The sequence below is a fragment of the Anomaloglossus baeobatrachus genome, chromosome 5 (assembly GCF_048569485.1).
Source record: "Anomaloglossus baeobatrachus isolate aAnoBae1 chromosome 5, aAnoBae1.hap1, whole genome shotgun sequence".
NCBI lineage: Eukaryota > Metazoa > Chordata > Amphibia > Anura > Aromobatidae > Anomaloglossus > Anomaloglossus baeobatrachus.
In genome coordinates this window covers 512,626,810-512,641,282 of record NC_134357.1, presented here as the reverse complement: position 1 = coordinate 512,641,282, position 14,473 = coordinate 512,626,810, and the positions used below count along the sequence as shown (strand labels likewise).

The following is a 14,473-nucleotide window of genomic DNA, read 5'->3' as shown; positions in this document are numbered from 1 at the left end:
CAAAACAATGTATGAAACTGAGGCTTTCAGGCAGTTAGAGAATCATACATGTTACAAAAAACTAACTTTTAACCCTCTCATAAAGTTTCAGATGGAACTCTTTATGATTCTAAAAACGGCTAAAGACAATGGAACTATTTCCAAAGAACTCTATCAGGCTTTACAGGTCAGTGAGCCCACTATACTTACTTTATATCTCCTTCCCAAAGTACATAAAAATGTTAATACCCCACCAGGTAGACCAATAATTTCAGGCAATAACAATTATTTGGAAAATGTTGGCAAATTCACCTTCAGCCATTGGTGGAAAGTTTATCTTCTCATACCAAAGATACGGGAGACGTTCTCAAAAAGATTGATGGGTTATATGGTTGATGATAACTCTTTGCTTGTTACTTGCGACGTTGAGTCGCTCTATACTAACATCAAACATAGTGATGGTTTACAAGCATCTCAATTTTTCCATAGGACCTCATCTTTGCCTCTCAATCTGTCTAATTTCATCCTACAAGTTTTGGATTTCTCATTGTCCCACAATTTTTTTGTCTTTAAGGGGTCTTTTTTCCTACAGCTCCAGGGCACAGCAATGGGGGTGCCCTTCGCGCCCTCATATGCAAATTTGTTCCTGGAGCTGTGGGAGAGACCTCTTTATGTCAGATAGGCTGCCGTCAATGGACCGCGTCCTTCTCTGGGCGCGGTACATTGACGATGTCTTCTTTATCTGGCAGGACACTATTGAGTCCCTACATGATTTTATGAATGGACTTAATGGCAATGACGTCAATATTCATCTTACCTACCACTTTGATAAAAAAAAACTATTGATTTTTTGGACGTCACTGTCAAAAGGGACTCTAATAACATGTTACAAACTGATCTCTTCCGCAAGGAGACAGCAGTCAATGCTGTACTCCATGCATCATCATCCCACCCTACAACAACCATCCAATCAGTTCCAGTAGGCCAATTTTTAAGGCTTAGACGCATTTGTTCAAATGATCCCGATTTTGCAAAGCAGACAGAAGCTCTAAAGGAGAGGTTTTATGCTAGAGGATATAGTAGGAGATCTGTAAAAAAGGCGTATAACAGAGTCAGACATACAACGAGGCAACAAGCCTTATACTCATCAAATGTGGATAGGTCTTCACCAACTAAATTTAGGTTTATAACTAAATATCATTCACAGTCTGAAACCTTACGTTCATGTCTGGCAAGGTATTGGCCCATCGTTCTAGCAGATCCCATCCCAATATATTCATGAAAAACCGAACATAACATACAGAAGAGCAGACAATTTGAGGGATTGTTTGGTAAAAAGCCACTACTCCAACAAACTAGTGACGTTTCTGGATCAAAATAAGTGACCGTGGGGTTGTTCCCCTTGTGGCAAATGTGTAGCCTGTTCCAATATTGATTATGCTACCACATTTTCCAATTCTGATGCAAAGAAAACTTTCCAAATTACACATTCAATAACATGCAATACTACAGCTATGCCACGTGCCCTTGTGGACTCATTTATGTCGGCCTTACCTCACGCCAACTTAAAGTACGTGTTCGCGAACATGTGAATTGTATTTTAGCAGCCAAAGAAAGTAAAGATTTATTCTCTCTCAAAACAATACCGAAACATTTTAAAATACATCATGGGTGTGATGCTTCCCAATTACGTGTACGTGGTATCGACCACCTTATACCCCATATTTGAGGGGGGACACACAAAAAAAAAAAAAACTTGCCTAAATTGAGGCAAAATGGATATGGACGCAAAACACTTTACATCCCCTGAGCCTCAATGAAAATCTGAGCTTCGTTCCTTTCCTGTGAATTGTCATCTTTTTTATCAATCATTTTATGTGTTTTTAATCTGTTTTTAATTTTTAATTCGCCTCTTAATTTTTTAATTTATTTCTCAGGGTCCCCTTTTTTCCTTTATGCACCATGGTTCCCAATGGTCGAATTAGTTGTGCGGCGGTGAGCATCAACTGAAACATCCACATGTCTGTTCTGTATTGATGGGACACAGTAGATTTTTTTTTCTCAATTTTATATTTCATGTCTCACTTTTACACCCCCCCCCTCCTATCCCCATGTAGCCAGCTCATATGTTTGTGTTAATACGATATATATATTTTTTATCTTATGATAACATGATTTTCTGCACTTGTTCAAGTACTCTCAGCCATTAAGGGGTAAATATAGTTGTTCCTTTATATAACTTCATATATATTTTTTACAAACCTTTTAACATCTTCACTTTATTTATAACTTTATATTAATACAGGGGTAGAAATATCCTGTTATCTGTTATTTAATATGTACTGATACGGCAGCTGCTGTGGCCTATACATTTATATACATATTAATATTTTCCACGGCAGTGATTTTTCACTTTTCCTCACTTAGTTCTCACTTTCACTTTCCTTATCCATTTTTCTCTTTTTATGTCTCCATTCCCATCACTACCTTTCACTCCCTTCTTGTTTGTATCCTGCAATGAGTACCCCTATATTCATGTATGGGCACCATCAGCTGTGTAGTCAACATTTATATCCTTTGCATTTTGCATAATCCAATTCTGCTTTTGTCTTGGTATTTTGTTATATATATACTCTGTATGTGCGATTGAGTGCTAAAATAGAGATATGTTTCCCATATATATCTATACAATTTGATTCCACTTGTTTTTTCACCCCTCACACATTATTCTTCCATCCTATACATTAAGTTCACTATTTATTCATACATTTATATTCATACACATTCCCCACACTGTTTCAATATACTTAATACATATTACTTGTACATTACTATGTACATTATTAATTCCCCTCCCCCCCCCCCCCCTTTTATCCATATCTCGTCACCATACTCATCACCTCCCCTTCAATATACTCCATCACTATCTCTACACTTTTATTATCATTAGTTTTTCCTCATTTTTGTTCCGGCCATTCTTTATTTGCAGTGCCACACAACACTGTGACAAGTGTCCTAGAGGCGTTTTTATTGTGCTCCAGGCTGTGCGGCCGGCACCTCCACTCCCGTCTCCTCCTCTTGGATGTCGTCATCCTCGTGGCTGGTTGTGGGGACGGCCCGTGTGATGTTCCGCCTGGAGACGCCCCCATTTGTGCGTCATCACACTCACGCCCCCTGGTGCCTCCCCTCTGGATGCCTTCAGACACTGAGCTGGCTCCCTAGCTGGAGGCACGGGGGTAGTGCTTTGGTCTGCAATCCCGGATGTGCGTCATCGCTAGTACGCTCCCTGCGCCTCCTCCCTGGGTGCCGTCATGTAATTGGCTGGCATTCTGGTGGGAGGTACGGGGGCGGGGCGCTGACATGCATTCCCTGAACGTGCCTCCTGGCCACGCGCTCCCCTGTGCCCTCCCTGGATGTAGTCACGTTTCATGATTGTCTCCTGTGGAGGGCGGGGGAGTAGTATGCGGGCGCCCCCCCATTGAGGGATACTTCCGGCCACATGTTTCAGCCAGTCTGTGAGTGACTTGCACTGCAGCCACTCACGGACCTTGTTATTAAAGACACATGACACACACTAATCAACACTGCTCTCTCCCATTGGACCATTATTCTGTTCTTCCAATATATATCAGGACCCTGACCATGATGACTCCACCCCCTGACGAAGGTGACGCCGAAACGTGCGCGTCGGGGTAGGCGTCACATGTGAGCACAGGTCTTCTTGCATTCAGGTAAAATAACCTCTTTATTACCACTACTTCCCTATTTATGTGGACTCATATATATTTGCCACAGTTATCTCTGCACAATAGGCCATATTAATGATTTCTTTGAGCTGTGTATGCACACCTTCATTACATCCATTTACATAGTATACCACAGCTATCATTATTGCACATACTAATGTTAATGCTGATAACTATACATATGGTTTTGCTTCTAACACCTTCTATGGCTAGCAATATATGTGTTCACTACTACCCCCTCTTTTATTAAATAGATACCTGTTGGTTAATTACTGCATATATACCATAGACATTACTGTGAATAACTATGTCAACTTGATATGGTATTATAGATCTGAATTTTTACCTTAATACTAACCATCAGTTCTAGTATCCCAGTACCTGTGCATTGATACCTGTCCCTACCTTTTCAATATTTATACATGTGATGCCTTTGTGTTTAGCTCTCTGCCAGTTGGCATTTATTTTAATAATAAAATTTGTTATACCTTTTTGACTAAATCGGTTCTTCTTAGAATTTTTTGTTCTAAATCTCGGTGCCTAGCTTTCCTATTCTGAACACTGATCCCTTCATTATACGCTGCACTACACGGTCATGTGTGTAATAGGTTTCACATGTGAGTGTCAAAGTGTCTCTAATTAGCCAAAGTATAATACTGATGCCTAAAACAAGACTGAACACAAGACCTACACAGCCATCTACACATCATAGGGAGATTTCATGACACCTTCTCTCCATCTACCTGATCATCCTGAGGAACATCGGGATTTTCTTGTTTACAGTCCTGTGGAAGAAGAGGACGGGGACATCTCTCTGGTGTTGTCCTCTCACTGGATATAACTGGAGGAAACACATACAGGGACTGAAGTCATTCTTACATACAGGTAATTATAGGCCATGTGTATTTAGTACTGTCTATTACCTGGTGATGTAAGGGGCTGGGGAACCTCCATCATGACGTCCTTGAACAGATCTCTGTGTCCTTCTAAATACTCCCACTCCTCCATGGAGAAATAGATGGTGACATCTTGACACCTTATAGGAACCTGACACATATAATGATACCGTCATCCCCCGATCCCTTCATAGCGTTACTGTATAATGTCCCAGCATTCCCAGCAGTGTCACCTCTCCAGTCAGCAGCTCAATCATCTTGTAGGCCAGTTCTAGGATCTTCTGCTCATTGATGTCCTCATGTATCAGGGGGTGAGGTGGAGGCCCCGTGATTGGGCTCAGGGGTCTTCCCCATCCCTCAGACACAGGGTCCTGACAGCGCTCACTAGCGGTCTTCACTAATGTGTATTCCTGGTTACGGAAAAACATATTAATAAATCTAACACTCTCACAGGGATGGATAAACTAGGGAAGATGTAAATCCAGAAATCCACAGGTCCCAAAACAGGCTTGTACAAGAGATGAGCGGACTCGCAGATAACAAGGACCAGATGGTCCCTGCTAAATTTCTAAAAAATATCAGTTCCGGTCCGGAATCTGGTCCCCATAGAAGTCTATGGGGACCAGAATTGGTGATTAAAAATTGTGGTGGAAGGGATGGAGGGGATAGGAGAGCACGCTGTGTGCTCACCGAAGCTCAGTCATGGCTGTATAGTGCTTCCAGGTCACGCTTTCACTTCCGATGGCGCGAATTAGCCTTCATTGAATATGCACTGCTTCCCCTGCCGACTGGCACCTGTGATTGGTTGCAGTCAGACGCGCCCCCACACTGAGTAGCAGCACTTTTGACGCTTCAAATCACAGGCCCAGGTTTGCGGGTCTATAGTGTACAATAAAATAAATAAAAAAAATTGCTTGAGGGTCCCCCTGTATTATGATACCCAGCACAGACAAAGCCCATGGCTAAAGTCTATAGCGCCCAGCCCTGCACTTATCTAGGCTGTGTATCAAAATAAAAGGAACCGCATGCAGCTTTTTTTTTTTTTAAACTAATTAAAAACACTAGCGTGCAGCCCTCACCAATTTTGATACCCAACCTGACAGGTGAGGCTGCTATTCTCAGACTGGGAAGGCCTATGGATATTAGGCCGCCCCCCAGTTTAAAAATAGCAACCTGTAGCTGCCTGAGATTGTCGCATCCATCTTCACAATTGCCCTGATTTAGTGGCAATCGGGGTAATGAGGAGTTAATAACAGCGCACAAACTGTCATGAAGCCCAAAATTCTGAGACCCCCCAATCACTAATCCTATAAGTAAAAAGAAATACACAAATACCGAGAAAAATCCTTTATTTGAAGAAAAAAAAACAAAAATACAAAAACACACCTTTCACCACTTTATTAACCCCCAAAAACAACCCTGCAGGTCTGACGTAATCCACACGAGGTCCCATAACGGTTTTGTCTCTGCTACATTTCAGCCTGGAGAGACTGAAAACATGTCCTATCTCTCCAAGCTCCGGGAAACACTGACAAGAAGGACCCGGCTGGCAGCAGTGATGTCACTCAGTTCACCGGAGGTCATACCCGGGTTTTCACAGTATGACCTCTGGTGACCTGAAGCGCTTTGGCTTAAAGTGAGGAGCTGTACCCCGCCAGCCTTTTAGCACTGACAGTGGCTGCCAGGGGTCTGGGAGGGCAGCCTGCTCCCCCTGCCACTGTTAAAGTGCAGGGCTGTGTCCCGCCAGCACTTTAACAGCAACAGTGGCGGCAGGGGGTGAAGGCTGCCCTGCGTTCCCTGGCAGGTACTGTCACTGTTAATGGGCTGGCAGGGAGCGTGACACAGTGGGGTTTTTGCTAAAGGTGCGCTGTCTCTAAGAAACTGAACTTTTGAATTAGGGGCTGGAGATCTTAGTGCAGATCTGTTGGGACACACTGATAATATTCCCAGGGTGTTTTTGGAAAATTGTGAGGCTTTTGCCAAAGGTGCGCTGTCTCTTAAAGGGCTGGCAGGGAGCGGGACACAGCCCCGCACTTTACAGTGACAGTGCTAGCAGGGTGGTGCGGGCCAGCCATGATCAGCGGAGTAATAACTCAGGAAAGGAGGACAATCGGAACCTTTCAGTGGTGACTGCAACTTAGCTGAGTAACGTCACGACTGATCACGGCTCAGTCTCTGCCTGCAGTTACAGCATGCGGACATGTTCCATGATTGTGTGCTGTGACTTTTGATATGTAGGAGAGCTGAATCACCATGGGACCTCGTGTGGATTACGCTGGACCTGCAAGGGTGTTTTTGGGGGTTAATAAAGTGGTGAAGGAGGGTTTTTTTGTATTTTATTCCAAATAAAGGATTTTCTCGGTATTTGTGTATTTCTTTTTACTTATAGGATTAGTGAAGGGGGGGTCTCAGAACCCTTCCCATCATTTTGGGTTTCATGACAGTTGTGGGCTGTTATTAACCTCTCATTACCCCGATTGCCACTAAATCAGGGCAATTGTAAAGAACCGGGTAAAGAGCCGAGCTTTTAGCATCTCATGGATGCACCAATCTCAGGCACCTACAGGTTGCTATTTTTAAGTTGGGGAGCGGCCTAATAACCATAGGCCTTCCCAGTTTGAGTATACCAGCCCCAGCTATACGGCTTTATCATGGCTGGGTATCAAAATTGGGGGGGGACTGCATGCCTGTTTTTTTTTTTTTAAATAATTAAATTTAAAAAGTCGCATACGGTTCCTGTTATTTTGATACACAGACAAGATAAGTGCAGGATTGGAGGCTGCAACCTGTAGCCATATGCTTTATCTATGCTGGGTATCATAATATGAGGGGAATCCTAAGCCAATTGTTTTATTCATTTTTAGACCACAATAATGACCCGCATACAGCGCCTGTGATTGGTTGCCAGGTGCTGTGATGGGAGAGAAAAAGGCGCAATAGGGTCTTACCCGGTTTACAGGGCGAAAGGTAAAAGAGCAATGCACTCACCTGGCTGTGCCAGTCACAACCCCTTTGTAGACGTAGATGAGCGCTTAGGTGGTTCAGCAGATTGCACTGTCCCGCGAGAGTGGCACGGCGCATGCGCGAGATTATGGGCGGCCATAATCTCGCGCATGCGCCGTGCCACTCTCGCGGGACTGCAATGTGCAGTGTGACCGCTGGTGACGTGTTGCGCATGCGCGAGATTATGAGCGGCGCTGTGACTTTCATCAGCAAGTACCTGCCCATAATCTCGTGGTCGCGCTTCCACCGCCGCCTCCACCGTTCTGCGCAAGCGCTGGCTAGCTTACCTCATGTCACCTCTTTGAAATTGCGCGATGGGGACGGCCTAAAGCAACAGGAGGCAGACTAACGGCCACCAGAGAGCCCGCCCCCGTGTACCATTATCAAGATCTGAATACAAAAAGGTACCACTTTACAAAGTCTTTATTTTGGTCAGAAAGGGGGCACAGAAACAACAGGAACATTGCTAGAATGAAGCCCAGGAGCTGCAGAGAAGGAATCTTTTAGGTTTAGTGCAAAATTTCTGATGACAGGTTCCCTTTAAACAAGAAAACTCCAGACAACCATCCATCCAGTAATCTGGGTTCAGACCCCAGAGTGGAGCCATGACAGATATAATGTGACGTCATTAGAATCTCTCACCTCTCCAATAAGACGAAAGAGGATCTCTAGGGTGAGGTGTAATATCCTCTCTGCCATCTTGTCCTGGTCGCTATCCATCTTTGACGGATCAATCATGAAAACTCTTCTATATATAGAAAATGTCCACTGAGACAATCCGATCTTGTAGGGACCTGAATGGGAAAAGGATGACTATATAAAATCATAAATATCCCATGTAAGAAAATCTCTGTGGCTCTGTAGGTGGAGGTATGTGGCTACTGGCATTAATGTGATTGGCTGGCCGCAAGGAGTCATCAGGTCTATATAAGACCCATTGATGCGATGCTTGTCACAAACTGTTTTTTCAACTTCCATCTGACAAATAAAGTAAGTTTCACTCCCTACATATTCTACACTTGCATCCTTTAATGCATTTCATGAGGCACTAAGTAGTTTTTTTTAGCCTTGTTTAAACTAATAAATAATTGGGAAAAAAAATTACGTAGGGTCCCTTTTATTTTTGATAACTAGAAAAGGTAAACCAGGCAGCTGGAAGATGATATAAGGCCGAGGAGGCCCATGTTGTTTTGGCCCTTCCTAGCGTAAAAATAGCAGCCTACAGATGCCCCAGAAGGGGCACATCAAATTACAAGCGTCACCTCTAGCGCTTTGCCCCGGCCCCTCCCAATTGCCCTGGTGCAGTTTCAATCAGGTAATGGTTTTTGGGGTTGATGTCAGCTGTGAATTGCTGAAAAATAATAAATTGCTGAATGAGGAATAGTGTGGGGGGAATCTTTTTTTTTTTTCTTTAAACATATTTTATTTGATGAGTTGTCAACAAAATAGTTACAGAAATGAAAACATTCTCAGTTAGCTTTTTAACAATTCTCATCCATTTTAAATCCTTTTTCTGTCACAACACTAAACATGTTGGCGTTTTCAAGTTGTACCTCAAAAGCAATAATAAATTAACATAGAAATAACCATACCATAAGGGTTCCTTGTTTTACATCTCTATCCTCAATCTCCCCAACGAGCCATCTAGCTCTCCCCAGCTATACCAGGCTGTATCTTTGAAACGTTGCATTAAATAGAAATCTTTCTTTGAGAGTTTTTCTATAAATGTTTTCCATTTTTTATAAAAAAAACTAGACGTGCGTTTCTCTTTGCTATCTTCTGCTTCTAATTGATCCAGCAGTATCAACATTTTCATGGTATCTAACACTTCTGTAATATCTGATGCTTGTTTTGTAAGCCAGTGTCGCAAAATGCATTTTTTAACCGTTAGTATTAACGCCTGTACTGCTTTTGGAATGAATAACTGCTCTTCCCTCTCTCTCGACTTGTGGCATGGAATAAACAGAGAATCGTATCTTTTGGGATTTTGATTCCCCAAGTCTTGTCTATCTGTTGATTGTATCCTCCCAAAGTTTTGCTATCACCGAGCATTTCCATAGGCAATGTATCAGGTTTGCTTTGTGGAGGTGGCATTTGGGGCAACTACTTAGTGTGCTGGGGAGTTTGTGTACGGAAGGTCAAAAGGCGTATATAACAATGTACATTAGTTTGAATTGCATCTCTTGCCATTGTTCGCTAACCACCACTTTTCTCACAGTTTACTATTTCTTGAGTATTTTTTCCTATAGACTCTCAACTTCAAATTTATTGTTCCACTTTCCCCCCACCTCGTTCTCTTTACCTCGATCGTATTGACTCCGAATTTTGGCATATAGTGTCACCAATGAGATCTGGTCCTTGATTCCACCCATCAAATCCGTTTCTAATTCCCAGTGTCCCCCAGCATTTCATTATGGACGAGTAATGGCTCACCAGTTGTCTGCACTGAAAGTGTTGTTTGTTAGATAGCGAGTATATGTTCAACATTTCTTGCCAGTTAAAGGCCCTGCCCTCTTCTAGATTTAGTAAATGTCCTAATTTTTTAATTCCCTTTTGTTTCCATTCTCCGAAAAGCTTGTTTTGTTGTTCCTGTTCAAAATTGATGTCTTCCCAGAGAGGAATGTGTTTTGAAAGATTAAATGGTAATCTATATAATTTCCTTAGTGCTTTCCAGGCTCCTCTAGTGTCAATTAGTAGGCAGCTGAGTTTAATATGTGGCGGGAGTTCTTTTGTTTTCATATGTAATATCGTAATTAGATCTAGGGGTTTTGCTAGCTCTTTTTCTAACTGTGTATTGGAAAAGTACTGAGTGTTGAATATCCAATCTTTGACGTGTCTTGTCAAGGCAGCTAAATTATAGGCTCTCGTCATAGGCATTTGCATCCCTCCTTCCTGTTTCAATTGAGTCAATTTATGATATGAAATTCTAGGTCTTTTGCCCTGCCAAACAAATTTGATGAATTGTGTTTACATCCGTGTGTTTTAAATGGACTGGAATGGTTTGCACTGGATAAAGTAGTCTCACAAAATTTATCATTTTGATCAAGTGTATTTGTCCAAATAGAGAAAGTGGCAGGGTTTTGCATCTCCCTAGTTCCCTAATTATTTTTCTATCAATTGGGGGTGATTAAGGCTATACATGGCCAAGGAGTTGGTACCAATTTTAATTCCTAAGTATGTGATAAACTGCGTCCCCACTTCTATGTGCAAAAATGTCTTTGATCTCCACCCTGTGGGTCTTAAGAATAGCAACTGGCATTTACTTATATTTATTTTGTAGCCCGAGTAGGCTCCAAAAGATTCAATCAGGTTTAAGATGTGCTGTAACTGTTTTCCGGTTCTGCTAGAAATAAAAGCATATCATCAGCAAAACAGGTCAGCTTTATTTCTCCGTTTCCCACTCTTATCCCTGTAAAATTTTCACATTTTAGAAATTGTTGGGCAAGTGGTTCAATGGCGATATCAAATAATAGCGGTGAAAGTGGATATCCCTTGTCTAGTTTCTTTTTGCAGGTGAATTACTTTAGACAGAAATCGTGGAGTTGCTATTTTTGCTTGTGGGTCAGCATATATGGCTTTTATATAGCTTCGGAAGGTCCCCATGATTCCCATTTTGTTCAACACTAACTCCAACCATTCCCAGTTTACGTTGTCGAAAGATTTTTCGGCATCCAGCGCCAAAAGTGCCGGGTTGCCTCCCACCATGCCTGGTCGTCTGATACTATCCTGTACCGCTAAGACAGAACGAATATTAAAAACCGCCAATCTATTTTGAATAAATCCCACCTGATGTGTTCCTATCAACGATGGTAGAAATAGGGCCAATCGGTCCGCTAAGATATTGGACAATAGTTTAATATCCTGGTTAATCAGGGATATGGGTCTATAGGATGCCGGATGAATTTCATCTTTTCCTTTTTTGTGAATGACTTTGATGTAGGCCATATTCCCAGATTGTAGAAATGTTTGTTGCTGTAACATAGTGTTGTGTACTTGGCTTAGTGTGGGTGTTATGTCCTCATTCAAACTTTTAAATAATTCTCCTGGAAGTCTGCAAGGGCTTGGAGCTTTGTTATTTTTTAAATTTTTAATAGCCTCTGCTGTTTCACCTTCCCGGATTGGTGCACTTAAGGTTTCCCTATCTACTTCCGAGATTTTTGGCAGGGCAAGGTTGTTCAGCAGCTCCTTTCCTCCCTTTATCTTGAATTTTTCCTGAGTATACAGTTTTGTGTAAAAGCTTTCTAAAATCCCGTTTATTTTTTTAGGGTCAGTATGATTTTGCCCCTGTTCATCTCTTAAACACCCAATGTTCGTAATAGGGGTCTTTCCTTTTGCAAAATTTGCTAATAGTTTACCTGACTTGTTTCCATGTCTGAAAAATTGCGCTTTTACTCTCTGGCCCTTAATCTGTTCCTTTCTATCGAGCCACAGGTCAAAAATATTTTTTGCTGTCACCCTCTACTCTCTGATGTATTTGGTATTTGTTGGAATTGTGTATATGTCTCTCTAAGTTCCTTTGCTGCTTTATCATAAGCCTGTAGTGTTTTTTTCTTTTGCGCTGCCATGTATCCCATAAGCCGACCTCTCAAAACTGCTTTTGCCGTATCCCAAAATAAATGGCTGTCTAGTTTATGTTGTTGGTTATCTGCAGTAAACTCTGGCCACCACATCTTTAAAAGTTTTTGGAAATTTTCCTCTTTTGCATGTATGACGGGAATCTCCACAGGATAACCATTCCCTTTGGATGAGCATCTTGCACCACCAAATCCAAAGGACAGTTATCTGAAATGACCATGTCCTGAATGTTAACCTCCTTCACTTCTGGCTCTAGGTTCTGTGACCCCAAAAAATAGTCAATCCTAGACCAACTATTATGAACTTGTGAAAGAAGGGAATTTTGTTTACTTACCGTAAATTCCTTTTCTTCTAGCTCCTATTGGGAGACCCAGACAATTGGGGTGTATAGCTTCTGCCTCCGGAGGCCACACAAAGTATTACACTTTAAAAAGTGTAACCCCTCCCCTCTGCCTATACACCCTCCCGTGCATCACGGGCCCATCAGTTTTGGTGCCAAAGCAGGAAGGAGGAAACTTATAAATTGGTCTAAGGTAAATTCAATCCGAAGGATGTTCGGAGAACTAAAACCATGAACCAAAAGAACAATTCAACATGAACAACATGTGTACACAAAAGAACAAAAGCCCGAAGGGAACAGGGGCGGGTGCTGGGTCTCCCAATAGGAGCTAGAAGAAAAGGAATTTACGGTAAGTAAACAAAATTCCCTTCTTCTTTGACGCTCCATTGGGAGACCCAGACAATTGGGACGTCCAAAAGTAGTCCCTGGGTGGGTAAAAGAATACCTCGATAAAAAGAGCCGAAAAACGGCCCCTTCTTACAGGTGGGCAATCGCCGCCTGAAGGACTCGCCTACCTAGGCTGGCATCTGCCGAAGCATAGGCATGCACCTGATAGTGTTTTGTGAAAGTGTGCAGACTCGACCAGGTAGCCGCCTGACACACCTGCTGAGCCGTAGCCTGGTGCCGCAATGCCCAGGACGCACCTACGGCTCTGGTAGAATGGGCTTTCAGCCCTGAAGGAATCGTAAGCCCAGATGAACGGTAGGCTTCAAGAATCGGTTCCTTGATCCACCGAGCCAAGGTTGACTTGGAAGCCTGCGACCCCTTACGCTGGCCAGCGACCAGGACAAAGAGCGCATCAGAACGGCGCAGGGGCGCCGTGCGAGAAATGTAGAGTCTGAGTGCTCTCACGAGATCTAACAAGTGCAAATCCTTTTCACATTGGTGAACTGGATGAGGGCAAAAGGAAGGTAAGGAGATATCCTGATTGAGATGAAAAGGGGATACCACCTTAGGGAGAAATTCCGGGACCGGACGCAGAACCACCTTATCCTGGTGAAACACCAGGAAGGGGGCTTTGCATGACAGCGCTGCTAGCTCAGACACTCTCCTAAGTGAAGTGACTGCCACTAGGAAGGCCACCTTCTGCGAAAGGCGTGATAGAGAGACATCCCACATCGGCTCGAAAGGTGGCTTCTGGAGAGCCGTGAGCACCCTGTTAAGATCCCAGGGTTCTAGCGGACGCTTGTAAGGTGGGACTATGTGGCCAACCCCCTGCAGGAACGTGCGGACCTGCGGAAGCCTGGCTAGACGCTTTTGAAAAAACACGGAAAGCGCCGATACTTGTCCCTTGAGAGAGCCGAGAGACAAACCCTTGTCCATTCCGGATTGAAGGAAGGAAAGAAAAGTGGGCAAGGTAAACGGCCAGGGAGTAAAACCCTGATCAGAGCACCAGGAGAAGAAGATCCTCCAAGTCCTGTGGTAGATCTTGGCGGACGTTGGTTTCCTGGCCTGTCTCATAGTGGCAATGACATCTTGAGATAACCCTGAGGACGCTAGGAGCCAGGACTCAATGGCCACACAGTCAGGTTGAGGGCCGCAGAATTCAGATGGAAAAATGGCCCTTGAGACAGCAAGTCTGGCCGGTCTGGGAGTACCCACGGTTGACCCACCGTGAGATGCCACAGATCCGAGTACCACGACCTCCTCGGCCAGTCTGGAGCGATGAGGATGGCGCGGCGGCAGTCGGACCTGATCTTGCGTAACACTCTGGGCATCAGTGCCAGAGGAGGAAATACATAAGGCAGTCGAAACTGCGACCAATCCTGAACTAATGCGTCTGCCGCCAGAGCTCTGTGATCTTGAGACCGTGCCATGAATGCCGGGACTTTGTTGTTGTGCCGAGACGCCATTAGATCGACGTCCGGCGTTCCCCAGCGGCAACAGATCTCTTGAAACACGTCCGGGTGAAGAGACCATTCCCCTGCGTTCAT

The 14,473-nt window shown here is 43.5% G+C and overlaps 1 pseudogene; it reads right to left on the bottom strand.

Moving 5' to 3' along the window:
* LOC142312026 (uncharacterized) overlaps positions 1-14,473 on the bottom strand; it is a 171,681-nt pseudogene that overhangs the window by 126,639 nt on the left and 30,569 nt on the right.